This window comes from Pseudophryne corroboree, chromosome 6, assembly GCF_028390025.1.
Source record: "Pseudophryne corroboree isolate aPseCor3 chromosome 6, aPseCor3.hap2, whole genome shotgun sequence".
Taxonomy (NCBI): Eukaryota; Metazoa; Chordata; class Amphibia; order Anura; family Myobatrachidae; genus Pseudophryne; species Pseudophryne corroboree.
In genome coordinates this window covers 38,567,604-38,582,717 of record NC_086449.1, presented here as the reverse complement: position 1 = coordinate 38,582,717, position 15,114 = coordinate 38,567,604, and the positions used below count along the sequence as shown (strand labels likewise).

The 15,114-nt window shown below is 33.4% G+C and overlaps 7 non-coding genes across 7 annotated transcripts; all 7 read right to left on the bottom strand.

The window, feature by feature from the left end:
• Positions 1-4,328: 4,328 nt before the first annotated feature.
• TRNAW-CCA (transfer RNA tryptophan (anticodon CCA)) lies at positions 4,329-4,400 on the bottom strand. Its single transcript has one exon. It is a non-coding gene; the product is annotated as a tRNA-Trp (tRNA).
• A 1,221-nt stretch (positions 4,401-5,621) lies between these two features.
• Positions 5,622-5,693, bottom strand: TRNAW-CCA (transfer RNA tryptophan (anticodon CCA)). The gene has a single exon. It is a non-coding gene; the product is annotated as a tRNA-Trp (tRNA).
• A 1,221-nt stretch (positions 5,694-6,914) lies between these two features.
• Positions 6,915-6,986, bottom strand: TRNAW-CCA (transfer RNA tryptophan (anticodon CCA)). Its single transcript has one exon. It is a non-coding gene; the product is annotated as a tRNA-Trp (tRNA).
• Positions 6,987-8,825: 1,839 nt separating this feature from the next.
• On the bottom strand, positions 8,826-8,897 carry TRNAW-CCA (transfer RNA tryptophan (anticodon CCA)). Its single transcript has one exon. It is a non-coding gene; the product is annotated as a tRNA-Trp (tRNA).
• A 1,221-nt stretch (positions 8,898-10,118) lies between these two features.
• On the bottom strand, positions 10,119-10,190 carry TRNAW-CCA (transfer RNA tryptophan (anticodon CCA)). Its single transcript has one exon. It is a non-coding gene; the product is annotated as a tRNA-Trp (tRNA).
• A 1,839-nt stretch (positions 10,191-12,029) lies between these two features.
• On the bottom strand, positions 12,030-12,101 carry TRNAW-CCA (transfer RNA tryptophan (anticodon CCA)). The gene has a single exon. It is a non-coding gene; the product is annotated as a tRNA-Trp (tRNA).
• A 1,869-nt stretch (positions 12,102-13,970) lies between these two features.
• Positions 13,971-14,042, bottom strand: TRNAW-CCA (transfer RNA tryptophan (anticodon CCA)). The gene has a single exon. It is a non-coding gene; the product is annotated as a tRNA-Trp (tRNA).
• Positions 14,043-15,114: the final 1,072 nt, after the last annotated feature.

The following is a 15,114-nucleotide window of genomic DNA, read 5'->3' as shown; positions in this document are numbered from 1 at the left end:
TACTTCTATATGTCTTACAAAATAAAGTAATTGTTGGTGTTAGCACTTATGGAAAATTTTGAAGTTGTCTGTGACCGGAATTGAAATGATGCAATATGAAACAAAACTTAGTCATAAAGAAACCAAGAGTACAGAGTATGCTTCAATGTCAATATATGGTAATTTCCAATAAACTGGGTTATTTTTGCATAAGTATTTTGAGAAATGAGCAGAATGGACATTTATTATGAAACTGTGCAGGTGATATAGTTATCCCTGTGAGCAAATATCACATTACAGAAGGTGGATGACAGACTTGGCAATTTGTTTCTTTTATGGTGTTTCATTTGGTAAATTTCATCTTCAAAATGGCAATTGACCCTGACGTAAATTGAACACGCAACCTTCTGATCTGGAGTCAGACACTCTACCGTTGCACCACGAGGTCACTTATGTGCAGTGGCTTATTTACTGATTGTGGTGCTTTAGACTATCAATATACTTTCTGTAAATACTGAATCAAGAATTTGGTTATTGATAAACAAACAAGCCCACATCTTTGCTTCCATAACCAAAGAATATGACTGTTTGTCTTTCCTTAAATGTAAAGTCATTATTCTTAGCAAAATAAGTAAGCTGAAAGGAAAAATTGATCCAAAAAAATCAAATTACTTCTATATGTCTTACAAAATAAAGTAATTGTTGGTGTTAGCACTTATGGAAAATTTTGAAGTTGTCTGTGACCGGAATTGAAATGATGCAATATGAAACAAAACTTAGTCATAAAGAAACCAAGAGTACAGAGTATGCTTCAATGTCAATATATGGTAATTTCCAATAAACTGGGTTATTTTTGCATAAGTATTATGAGAAATGAGCAGAATGAACATTTATTATGAAACTATGCAGGTGATATAATTATACCTGTGAGCAAATATCACATTACAGAAGGTGGATGACAGACTTGGTAATTTGTTTCTTTTATGGTGTTTCATTTGGTAAATTTCATCTTCAAAATGGCAATTGACCCCAACGTGAATTGAACACGCAATCTTCTGATCTGGAGTCAGACACGCTATCATTGCACCACGAGGTCACTTATGAGCAGTGGCTTATTTACTGATTGTGGTGCTTTAGACTATCAATATACTTTCTGTAAATACTGAATCAAGAATTTGGTTATTGATAAGCAATCAAGCCCAAATCCTTGCTTCCATAACCAAAGAATATGACTGTTTGTCTCCCCTTCAGTGCAAAGTCATTATTCTTAACAAAATAGGTAAGCTGAAAGGAAAAATTGATCAAAAAAGTCAAGTTACTTCTAAATGTCTTACAAAATAAAGTAATTGTTGGTGTTAGCACTTATGTAAAATTTTGAAGTTGTCTTTGACCGGAAATGAACGATGCAATATGAAACAAAACTTAATCATAAAGAAACCAAGAGTACAGAGTATGCTTCAATGTCAAGATATGGTAATTTCCAATTAACTGGGTTATTTTTGCATAAGTATTATGAGAAATGAGCAGAATGGACATTTATTATGAAACTGTGCAGGTGATATAGTTAAACCTGTGAGCAAATATCACATTACAGAAGGTGGATGACAGACTTGGCAATTTGTTTCTTTGATGGTGTTTCATTTGGTAAATTTCATCTTCAAAATGGTAATTGACCCCGACGTGATTTGAACACGCAATATTCTGATCTAGAGCCAGACGCGCCACCGTTGCGCCACGAGGTCATTTATGAGCAATGGTTTGTTTACTGATTGCGGTGCTTTAGACGATAAATATACTTTCTGTAAAAACTGAATCAAGAATTTTGTTATTGATAAGCAAACAAGCCCACATCTTTGCTTCCATAACCAAAGAATATGACTGTTTGTCTTTCCTTAAATGTAAAGTCATTATTCTTAGCAAAATAAGTAAGCTGAAAGGAAAAATTGATCAAAAAATCAAATTACTTCTATATTTCTTACAAAGTAAAGTAATTGTTGGTGTTAGCACTTATGTATAATTTTGAAGTTGTCTTTGACAGGAAATGAAACGATGCAATATGAAACAAAACTTAATCATAAAGAAACCAAGAGTACAGAGTATGCTTCAATGTCAAGATATGGTAATTTCCAATTAACTGGGTATTTTTTGTATAAGTATTATGAGAAATGAGCAGAATGGATATTTATTATGAAACTGTGCAGGTGATATAGTTATACCTGTGAGCAAATATCACATTACAGAAGGTGGATGACAGACTTGGCAATTTGTTTCTTTTATGGTGTTTCATTTGGTAAATTTCATCTTCAAAATGGCAATTGACCCCGACGTGATTTGAACACGCAATCTTCTGATCTGGAGTCAGACATGCTACCATTGCGCCTCGAGGTCACTTATGTGCAGTGGCTTATTTACTGATTGTGGTGCTTAAGACTATCAATATACTTTCTGTAAATACTGAATCAAGAATTTGATTATTGATAAGCAATCAAGCCCACATCCTTGCTTCCATAACCAAAGAATATGACTGTTTGTCTCCCCTTCAGTGCAAAGTCCTGTTTGTCTCCCGCATTGATTATTGCAATAGTCTCCTAACTGGTCTTCCCAAAACGAGACTCTCACCACTACAATCCATTCTGAATGCAGCGGCGAGGCTTATCTTCCTCACTAGACGTTCATCGTCTGCAGATCCACTCTGTCAGTCCCTCCATTGGTTACCTGTATTCTACCGCATTCAATATAAAATACTTTTACTCACACACAAGGCCATTAACCAAACTACACCAACGTACATCACTTCGCTTATCACAAAATATCTCCCAACCCGACCTCTGCGCTCTTCACAAGACCTGCGTCTCTCATCCACACTCATTACTCGCTCCCACTCACGACTGCAGGACTTTCTTCGGGCTGCACCCACTCTGTGGAATGCCCTACCACACACAATAAGACTCTCCTCTAGTCTCCAAACCTTCAAGCGTTCCCTCAAAACTCACCTCTTTAGGCAAGCGTATCAAATTCCTGAACCGCCCACATAACTTTCATAAACCTTGCTATCAAATTACATCCACTCTGTACAGTCCACACATATCCTCACATGTCTTCTCATTCTATGCAATAGATAGCACCTTTCCTTATGTACATATGCCTATAGATTGTAAGCTTGCGAGCAGGGCCTTCCTACCTCTATGACTGTTATCACCCAGTTTGTAATTGTTATTTCAAATTGTAAAGCGCAACGGAATTTGCTGCGCTATATAAGAAACTGTTAATTAATAAATAAATAAATAAAGTCATTATTCTTCACAAAATAGGTAAGCTGAAAGGAAAAATTGATCAAAAAATCAAATTACTTCTATATGTCTTACAAAATAAAGTAATTGTTGGTGTTAGCACTTATGTAAAATTTTGAAGTTGTCTTTGACAGGAAATGAAACGATGCAATATGAAACAAAACTTAATCATAAAGAAACCAAGAGTACAGAGTATGCTTCAATGTCAAGATATGGTAATTTCCAATTAACTGGGTATTTTTTGTATAAGTATAATGAGAAATGAGCAGAATGGATATTTATTATGAAACTGTGCAGGTGATATAGTTATACCTGTGAGCAAATATCACATTACAGAAGGTGGATGACAGACTTGGCAATTTGTTTCTTTTATGGTGTTTCATTTGGTAAATTTCATCTTCAAAATGGCAATTGACCCCGACGTGAATTGAACACCCAATCTTCTGATCTAGAGTCAGACGCACCACCGTTGCGCCACGAGGTCATTTATGAGCAATGGTTTCTTTACTGATTGCGGTGCTTTAAACGATAAATATACTTTCTTTAAAAACTGAATCAAGAATTTGTTTTTTGATAAGCTAAAAAGCGCACATCTTTGCTTCAATAACCAAAGAATATGACTGTTTGTCTTTCCTTAAATGTAAAGTCATTATTCTTAGCAAAATAAGTAAGCTGAAAGGAAAAATTGATCAAAAAAATCAAATTACTTCTATATGTCTTTCAAAATAAAGTAATTGTTGGTGTTAGCACTTATGTAAAATTTTGAAGTTGTCTGTGACCGGAATTGAAATGATGCAATATGAAACAAAACTTAGTCATAAAGAAACCAAGAGTACAGAGTATGCTTCAATGTCAATATATGGTAATTTCCAATAAACTGGGTTATTTTTGCATAAGTATTATGAGAAATGAGCAGAATGGACATTTATTATGAAACTGTGCAGGTGATATAGTTATCCTTGTGAGCAAATATAACATTACAGAAGGTGGATGACAGACTTGGTAATTTGTTTCTTTTATGGTGTTTCATTTGGTAAATTTCATCTTCAAAATAGTAAATTACCCCGATGTGATTTGAACACACAACCTTCTGATCTGGAGTCAGACATGCTACCATTGCGCCACGAGGTCACTTATGTGCAGTGGCTTATTTACTGATTGTGGTGCTTAAGACTATCAATATACTTTCTGTAAATACTGAATCAAGAATTTGATTATTGATAAGCAATCAAGCCCACATCCTTGCTTCCATAACCAAAGAATATGACTGTTTGTCTCCCCTTCAGTGCAAAGTCATTATTCTTCACAAAATAGGTAAGCTGAAAGGAAAAATTGATCAAAAAATCAAATTACTTCTATATGTCTTACAAAATAAAGTAATTGTTGGTGTTAGCACTTATGTAAAATTTTGAAGTTGTCTTTGACAGGAAATGAAACGATGCAATATGAAACAAAACTTAATCATAAAGAAACCAAGAGTACAGAGTATGCTTCAATGTCAAGATATGGTAATTTCCAATTAACTGGGTATTTTTTGTATAAGTATTATGAGAAATGAGCAGAATGGATATTTATTATGAAACTGTGCAGGTGATATAATTATACCTGTGAGCAAATATCACATTACAGAAGGTGGATGACAGACTTGGCAATTTGTTTCTTTTATGGTGTTTCATTTGGTAAATTTCATCTTCAAAATGGCAATTGACCCCGACGTGAATTGAACACCCAATCTTCTGATCTAGAGTCAGACGTGCCACCGTTGCGCCACGAGGTCATTTATGAGCAATGGTTTCTTTACTGATTGCGGTGCTTTAGACGATAAATATACTTTCTTTAAAAACTGAATCAAGAATTTGTTTTTTGATAAGCTAAAAAGCGCACATCTTTGCTTCCATAACCAAAGAATATGACTGTTTGTCTTTCCTTAAATGTAAAGTCATTATTCTTAGCAAAATAAGTAAGCTGAAAGGAAAAATTGATCAAAAAAATCAAATTACTTCTATATGTCTTACAAAATAAAGTAATTGTTGGTGTTAGCACTTATGTAAAATTTTGAAGTTGTCTGTGACCGGAATTGAAATGATGCAATATGAAACAAAACTTTGTCATAAAGAAACCAAGAGTACAGAGTATGCTTCAATGTCAATATATGGTAATTTCCAATAAACTGGGTTATTTTTGCATAAGTATTATGAGAAATGAGCAGAATGGACATTTATTATGAAACTGTGCAGGTGATATAGTTATCCTTGTGAGCAAATATAACATTACAGAAGGTGGATGACAGACTTGGTAATTTGTTTCTTTTATGGTGTTTCATTTGGTAAATTTCATCTTCAAAATAGTAAATGACCCCGATGTGATTTGAACACACAACCTTCTGATCTGGAGTCAGACATGCTACCATTGCGCCACGAGGTCACTTATGTGCAGTGGCTTATTTACTGATTGTGGTGCTTAAGACTATCAATATACTTTCTGTAAATACTGAATCAAGAATTTGATTATTGATAAGCAATCAAGCCCACATCCTTGCTTCCATAACCAAAGAATATGACTGTTTGTCTCCCCTTCAGTGCAAAGTCATTATTCTTCACAAAATAGGTAAGCTGAAAGGAAAAATTGATCAAAAAATCAAATTACTTCTATATGTCTTACAAAATAAAGTAATTGTTGGTGTTAGCACTTATGTAAAATTTTGAAGTTGTCTGTGACCGGAATTGAAATGATGCATTATGAAACAAAACTTAGTCATAAAGAAAGCAAGAGTACAGAGTATGCTTCAATGTCAAGATATGGTAATTTCCAATTAACTGGGTATTTTTTGTATAAGTATTATGAGAAATGAGCAGAATGGACATTTATTATGAAACTGTGCATGTGATATAGTTATACCTGTGAGCAAATATCACATTACAGAAGGTGGATGACAGACTTGGCACTTTGTTTCTTTTATGGTGTTTCATTTGGTAAATTTCATCTTCAAAATGGCAATTGACCCCGACGTGATTTGAACACGCAATTTTCTGATCTAGAGTCAGACGCGCCACCGTTGCGCCACGAGGTCATTTATGAACAGTGATTTGTTTACTGATTGCGGTGCTTTAGACGATAAATATACTTTCTTTAAAAACTGAAACAAGAATTTGTTTTTTGATAAGCAAACAAGCCCACATCTTTGCTTCCATAACCAAAGAATATGACTGTTTGTCTTTCCTTAAATGTAAAGTCATTATTCTTAGCAAAATAAGTAAGCTGAAAGGAAAAATTGATCAAAAAAATCAAATTACTTCTATATGTCTTACAAAATAAAGTAATTGTTGGTGTTAGCACTTATGTAAAATTTTGAAGTTGTCTGTGACCGGAATTGAAATGTTGCAATATAAAACAAAACTTAGTCATAAAGAAACCAAGAGTACAGAGTATGCTTCAATGTCAATATATGGTAATTTCCAATAAACTGGGTTATTTTTGCATAAGTATTTTGAGAAATGAGCAGAATGGACATTTATTATGAAACTGTGCAGGTGATATAGTTATCCTTGTGAGCAAATATAACATTACAGAAGGTGGATGACAGACTTGGTAATTTGTTTCTTTTATGGTGTTTCATTTGGTAAATTTCATCTTCAAAATAGTAAATGACCCCGATGTGATTTGAACACACAACCTTCTGATCTGGAGTCAGACATGCTACCATTGCGCCACGAGGTCACTTATGTGCAGTGGCTTATTTACTGATTGTGGTGCTTAAGACTATCAATATACTTTCTGTAAATACTGAATCAAGAATTTGATTATTGATAAGCAATCAAGCCCACATCCTTGCTTCCATAACCAAAGAATATGACTGTTTGTCTCCCCTTCAGTGCAAAGTCATTATTCTTCACAAAATAGGTAAGCTGAACGGAAAAATTGATCAAAAAATCAAATTACTTCTATATGTCTTACAAAATAAAGTAATTGTTGGTGTTAGCACTTATGTAAAATTTTGAAGTTGTCTTTGACAGGAAATGAAACGATGCAATATGAAACAAAACTTAATCATAAAGAAACCAAGAGTACAGAGTATGCTTCAATGTCAAGATATGGTAATTTCCAATTAACTGGGTATTTTTTGTATAAGTATTATGAGAAATGAGCAGAATGGACATTTATTATGAAACTGTGCAGGTGATATAGTTATACCTGTGAGCAAATATCACATTATAGAAGGTGGATGACAGACTTGGCAATTTGTTTCTTTTACGGTGTTTAATTTGGTAAATTTCATCTTCAAAATGGCAATCTTCTGATCTGGAGTCAGACATGCTACCATTGCGCCACGAGGTCACTTATGTGCAGTGGCTTATTTACTGATTGTGGTGCTTAAGACTATCAATATACTTTCTGTAAATACTGAATCAAGAATTTGATTATTGATAAGCAATCAAGCCCACATCCTTGCTTCCATAACCAAAGAATATGACTGTTTGTCTCCCCTTCAGTGCAAAGTCATTATTCTTCACAAAATAGGTAAGCTGAAAGGAAAAATTGATCAAAAAATCAAATTACTTCTATATGTCTTACAAAATAAAGTAATTGTTGGTGTTAGCACTTATGTAAAATTTTGAAGTTGTCTTTGACAGGAAATGAAACGATGCAATATGAAACAAAACTTAATCATAAAGAAACCAAGAGTACAGAGTATGCTTCAATGTCAAGATATGGTAATTTCCAATTAACTGGGTATTTTTTGTATAAGTATTATGAGAAATGAGCAGAATGGATATTTATTATGAAACTGTGCAGGTGATATAGTTATACCTGTGAGCAAATATCACATTACAGAAGGTGGATGACAGACTTGGCAATTTGTTTCTTTTATGGTGTTTCATTTGGTAAATTTCATCTTCAAAATGGCAATTGACCCCGACGTGAATTGAACACCCAATCTTCTGATCTAGAGTCAGACGCGCCACCGTTGCGCCACGAGGTCATTTATGAGCAATGGTTTCTTTACTGATTGCGGTGCTTTAGACGATAAATATACTTTCTTTAAAAACTGAATCAAGAATTTGTTTTTTGATAAGCTAAAAAGCGCACATCTTTGCTTCCATAACCAAAGAATATGACTGTTTGTCTTTCCTTAAATGTAAAGTCATTATTCTTAGCAAAATAAGTAAGCTGAAAGGAAAAATTGATCAAAAAAATCAAATTACTTCTATATGTCTTACAAAATAAAGTAATTGCTGGTGTTAGCACTTATGTAAAATTTTGAAGTTGTCTGTGACCGGAATTGAAATGATGCAATATGAAACAAAACTTAGTCATAAAGAAACCAAGAGTACAGAGTATGCTTCAATGTCAATATATGGTAATTTCCAATAAACTGGGTTATTTTTGCATAAGTATTATGAGAAATGAGCAGAATGGACATTTATTATGAAACTGTGCAGGTGATATAGTTATCCTTGTGAGCAAATATAACATTACAGAAGGTGGATGACAGACTTGGTAATTTGTTTCTTTTATGGTGTTTCATTTGGTAAATTTCATCTTCAAAATAGTAAATGACCCCGATGTGATTTGAACACACAACCTTCTGATCTGGAGTCAGACATGCTACCATTGCGCCACGAGGTCACTTATGTGCAGTGCCTTATTTACTGATTGTGGTGCTTAAGACTATCAATATACTTTCTGTAAATACTGAATCAAGAATTTGATTATTGATAAGCAATCAAGCCCACATCCTTGCTTCCATAACCAAAGAATATGACTGTTTGTCTCCCCTTCAGTGCAAAGTCATTATTCTTCACAAAATAGGTAAGCTGAAAGGAAAAATTGATCAAAAAATCAAATTACTTCTATATGTCTTACAAAATAAAGTAATTGTTGGTGTTAGCACTTATGTAAAATTTTGAAGTTGTCTGTGACCGGAATTGAAATGATGCATTATGAAACAAAACTTAGTCATAAAGAAAGCAAGAGTACAGAGTATGCTTCAATGTCAAGATATGGTAATTTCCAATTAACTGGGTATTTTTTGTATAAGTATTATGAGAAATGAGCAGAATGGACATTTATTATGAAACTGTGCAGGTGATATAGTTATACCTGTGAGCAAATATCCCATTACAGAAGGTGGATGACAGACTTGGCACTTTGTTTCTTTTATGGTGTTTCATTTGGTAAATTTCATCTTCAAAATGGCAATTGACCCCGACGTGATTTGAACACGCAATTTTCTGATCTAGAGTCAGACGCGCCACCGTTGCGCCACGAGGTCATTTATGAACAGTGATTTGTTTACTGATTGCGGTGCTTTAGACGATAAATATACTTTCTTTAAAAACTGAAACAAGAATTTGTTTTTTGATAAGCAAACAAGCCCACATCTTTGCTTCCATAACCAAAGAATATGACTGTTTGTCTTTCCTTAAATGTAAAGTCATTATTCTTAGCAAAATAAGTAAGCTGAAAGGAAAAATTGATCAAAAAAATCAAATTACTTCTATATGTCTTACAAAATAAAGTAATTGTTGGTGTTAGCACTTATGTAAAATTTTGAAGTTGTCTGTGACCGGAATTGAAATGTTGCAATATAAAACAAAACTTAGTCATAAAGAAACCAAGAGTACAGAGTATGCTTCAATGTCAATATATGGTAATTTCCAATAAACTGGGTTATTTTTGCATAAGTATTTTGAGAAATGAGCAGAATGGACATTTATTATGAAACTGTGCAGGTGATATAGTTATCCTTGTGAGCAAATATAACATTACAGAAGGTGGATGACAGACTTGGTAATTTGTTTCTTTTATGGTGTTTCATTTGGTAAATTTCATCTTCAAAATAGTAAATGACCCCGATGTGATTTGAACACACAACCTTCTGATCTGGAGGCAGACATGCTACCATTGCGCCACGAGGTCACTTATGTGCAGTGGCTTATTTACTGATTGTGGTGCTTAAGACTATCAATATACTTTCTGTAAATACTGAATCAAGAATTTGATTATTGATAAGCAATTAAGCCCACATCCTTGCTTCCATAACCAAAGAATATGACTGTTTGTCTCCCCTTCAGTGCAAAGTCATTATTCTTCACAAAATAGGTAAGCTGAACGGAAAAATTGATCAAAAAATCAAATTACTTCTATATGTCTTACAAAATAAAGTAATTGTTGGTGTTAGCACTTATGTAAAATTTTGAAGTTGTCTTTGACAGGAAATGAAACGATGCAATATGAAACAAAACTTAATCATAAAGAAACCAAGAGTACAGAGTATGCTTCAATGTCAAGATATGGTAATTTCCAATTAACTGGGTATTTTTTGTATAAGTATTATGTGAAATGAGCAGAATGGACATTTATTATGAAACTGTGCAGGTGATATAGTTATACCTGTGAGCAAATATCACATTATAGAAGGTGGATGACAGACTTGGCAATTTGTTTCTTTTATGGTGTTTAATTTGGTAAATTTCATCTTCAAAATGGCAATCTTCTGATCTGGAGTCAGACATGCTACCATTGCGCCACGAGGTCACTTATGTGCAGTGGCTTATTTACTGATTGTGGTGCTTAAGACTATCAATATACTTTCTGTAAATACTGAATCAAGAATTTGATTATTGATAAGCAATCAAGCCCACATCCTTGCTTCCATAACCAAAGAATATGACTGTTTGTCTCCCCTTCAGTGCAAAGTCATTATTCTTCACAAAATAGGTAAGCTGAAAGGAAAAATTGATCAAAAAATCAAATTACTTCTATATGTCTTACAAAATAAAGTAATTGTTGGTGTTAGCACTTATGTAAAATTTTGAAGTTGTCTTTGACAGGAAATGAAACGATGCAATATGAAACAAAACTTAATCATAAAGAAACCAAGAGTACAGAGTATGCTTCAATGTCAAGATATGGTAATTTCCAATTAACTGGGTATTTTTTGTATAAGTATTATGAGAAATGAGCAGAATGGATATTTATTATGAAACTGTGCAGGTGATATAGTTATACCTGTGAGCAAATATCACATTACAGAAGGTGGATGACAGACTTGGCAATTTGTTTCTTTTATGGTGTTTCATTTGGTAAATTTCATCTTCAAAATGGCAATTGACCCCGACGTGAATTGAACACCCAATCTTCTGATCTAGAGTCAGACGCGCCACCGTTGCGCCACGAGGTCATTTATGAGCAATGGTTTCTTTACTGATTGCGGTGCTTTAGACGATAAATATACTTTCTTTAAAAACTGAATCAAGAATTTGTTTTTTGATAAGCTAAAAAGCGCACATCTTTGCTTCCATAACCAAAGAATATGACTGTTTGTCTTTCCTTAAATGTAAAGTCATTATTCTTAGCAAAATAAGTAAGCTGAAAGGAAAAATTGATCAAAAAAATCAAATTACTTCTATATGTCTTACAAAATAAAGTAATTGTTGGTGTTAGCACTTATGTAAAATTTTGAAGTTGTCTGTGACCGGAATTGAAATGATGCAATATGAAACAAAACTTAGTCATAAAGAAACCAAGAGTACAGAGTATGCTTCAATGTCAATATATGGTAATTTCCAATAAACTGGGTTATTTTTGCATAAGTATTATGAGAAATGAGCAGAATGGACATTTATTATGAAACTGTGCAGGTGATATAGTTATCCTTGTGAGCAAATATAACATTACAGAAGGTGGATGACAGACTTGGTAATTTGTTTCTTTTATGGTGTTTTATTTGGTAAATTTCATCTTCAAAATAGTAAATGACCCCGATGTGATTTGAACACACAACCTTCTGATCTGGAGTCAGACATGCTACCATTGCGCCACGAGGTCACTTATGTGCAGTGGCTTATTTACTGATTGTGGTGCTTAAGACTATCAATATACTTTCTGTAAATACTGAATCAAGAATTTGATTATTGATAAGCAATCAAGCCCACATCCTTGCTTCCATAACCAAAGAATATGACTGTTTGTCTCCCCTTCAGTGCAAAGTCATTATTCTTCACAAAATAGGTAAGCTGAAAGGAAAAATTGATCAAAAAATCAAATTACTTCTATATGTCTTACAAAATAAAGTAATTGTTGGTGTTAGCACTTATGTAAAATTTTGAAGTTGTCTTTGACAGGAAATGAAACGATGCAATATGAAACAAAACTTAATCATAAAGAAACCAAGAGTACAGAGTATGCTTCAATGTCAAGATATGGTAATTTCCAATTAACTGGGTATTTTTTGTATAAGTATTATGAGAAATGAGCAGAATGGATATTTATTATGAAACTGTGCAGGTGATATAGTTATACCTGTGAGCAAATATCCCATTACAGAAGGTGGATGACAGACTTGGCAATTTGTTTCTTTTATGGTGTTTCATTTGGTAAATTTCATCTTCAAAATGGCAATTGACCCCGACGTGATTTGAACACGCAATTTTCTGATCTAGAGTCAGACGCGCCACCGTTGCGCCACGAGGTCATTTATGAACAGTGATTTGTTTACTGATTGCGGTGCTTTAGACGATAAATATACTTTCTTTAAAAACTGAATAAAGAATTTGTTTTTTGATAAGCAAACAAGCCCACATCTTTGCTTCCATAACCAAAGAATATGACTGTTTGTCTTTCCTTAAATGTAAAGTCATTATTCTTAGCAAAATAAGTAAGCTGAAAGGAAAAATTGATCAAAAAAATCAAATTACTTCTATATGTCTTACAAAATAAAGTAATTGTTGGTGTTAGCACATATGTAAAATTTTGAAGTTGTCTGTGACCGGAATTGAAATGTTGCAATATAAAACAAAACTTAGTCATAAAGAAACCAAGAGTACACAGTATGCTTCAATGTCAATATATGGTAATTTCCAATAAACTGGGTTATTTTTGCATAAGTATTTTGAGAAATGAGCAGAATGGACATTTATTATGAAACTGTGCAGGTGATATAGTTATCCCTGTGAGCAAATATCACATTACAGAAGGTGGATGACAGACTTGGCAATTTGTTTCTTTTATGGTGTTTCATTTGGTAAATTTCATCTTCAAAATGGCAATTGACCCTGACGTAAATTGAACACGCAACCTTCTGATCTGGAGTCAGACACTCTACCGTTGCACCACGAGGTCACTTATGTGCAGTGGCTTATTTACTGATTGTGGTGCTTTAGACTATCAATATACTTTCTGTAAATACTGAATCAAGAATTTGGTTATTGATAAACAAACAAGCCCACATCTTTGCTTCCATAACCAAAGAATATGACTGTTTGTCTTTCCTTAAATGTAAAGTCATTATTCTTAGCAAAATAAGTAAGCTGAAAGGAAAAATTGATCAAAAAAAATCAAATTACTTCTATATGTCTTACAAAATAAAGTAATTGTTGGTGTTAGCACTTATGGAAAATTTTGAAGTTGTCTGTGACCGGAATTGAAATGATGCAATATGAAACAAAACTTAGTCATAAAGAAACCAAGAGTACAGAGTATGCTTCAATGTCAATATATGGTAATTTCCAATAAACTGGGTTATTTTTGCATAAGTATTATGAGAAATGAGCAGAATGAACATTTATTATGAAACTATGCAGGTGATATAATTATACCTGTGAGCAAATATCACATTACAGAAGGTGGATGACAGACTTGGTAATTTGTTTCTTTTATGGTGTTTCATTTGGTAAATTTCATCTTCAAAATGGCAATTGACCCCAACGTGAATTGAACACGCAATCTTCTGATCTGGAGTCAGACACGCTACCGTTGCACCACGAGGTCACTTATGAGCAGTGGCTTATTTACTGATTGTGGTGCTTTAGACTATCAATATACTTTCTGTAAATACTGAATCAAGAATTTGGTTATTGATAAGCAATCAAGCCCAAATCCTTGCTTCCATAACCAAAGAATATGACTGTTTGTCTCCCCTTCAGTGCAAAGTCATTATTCTTAACAAAATAGGTAAGCTGAAAGGAAAAATTGATCAAAAAAGTCAAGTTACTTCTAAATGTCTTACAAAATAAAGTAATTGTTGGTGTTAGCACTTATGTAAAATTTTGAAGTTGTCTTTGACCGGAAATGAAACGATGCAATATGAAACAAAACTTAATCATAAAGAAACCAAGAGTACAGAGTATGCTTCAATGTCAATATATGGTAATTTCCAATTAACTGGGTTATTTTTGCATAAGTATTATGAGAAATGAGCAGAATGGACATTTATTATGAAACTGTGCAGGTGATATAGTTAAACCTGTGAGCAAATATCACATTACAGAAGGTGGATGACAGACTTGGCAATTTGTTTCTTTTATGGTGTTTCATTTGGTAAATTTAATCTTCAAAATGGTAATTGACCCCGACGTGATTTGAACACGCAATATTCTGATCTAGAGCCAGACGCGCCACCGTTGCGCCATGAGGTCATTTATGAGCAATGGTTTCTTTACTGATTGCGGTGCTTTAGACGATAAATATACTTTCTGTAAAAACTGAATCAAGAATTTTGTTATTGATAAGCAAACAAGCCCACATCTTTGCTTCCATAACCAAAGAATATGACTGTTTGTCTTTCCTTAAATGTAAAGTCATTATTCTTAGCAAAATAAGTAAGCTGAAAGGAAAAATTGATCAAAAAATCAAATTAATTCTATATGTCTTACAAAGTAAAGTAATTGTTGGTGTTAGCACTTATGTATAATTTTGAAGTTGTCTTTGACAGGAAATGAAACGATGCAATATGAAACAAAACTTAATCATAAAGAAACCAAGAGTACAGAGTATGCTTCAATGTCAAGATATGGTAATTTCCAATTAACTGGGTATTTTTTGTATAAGTATTATGAGAAAT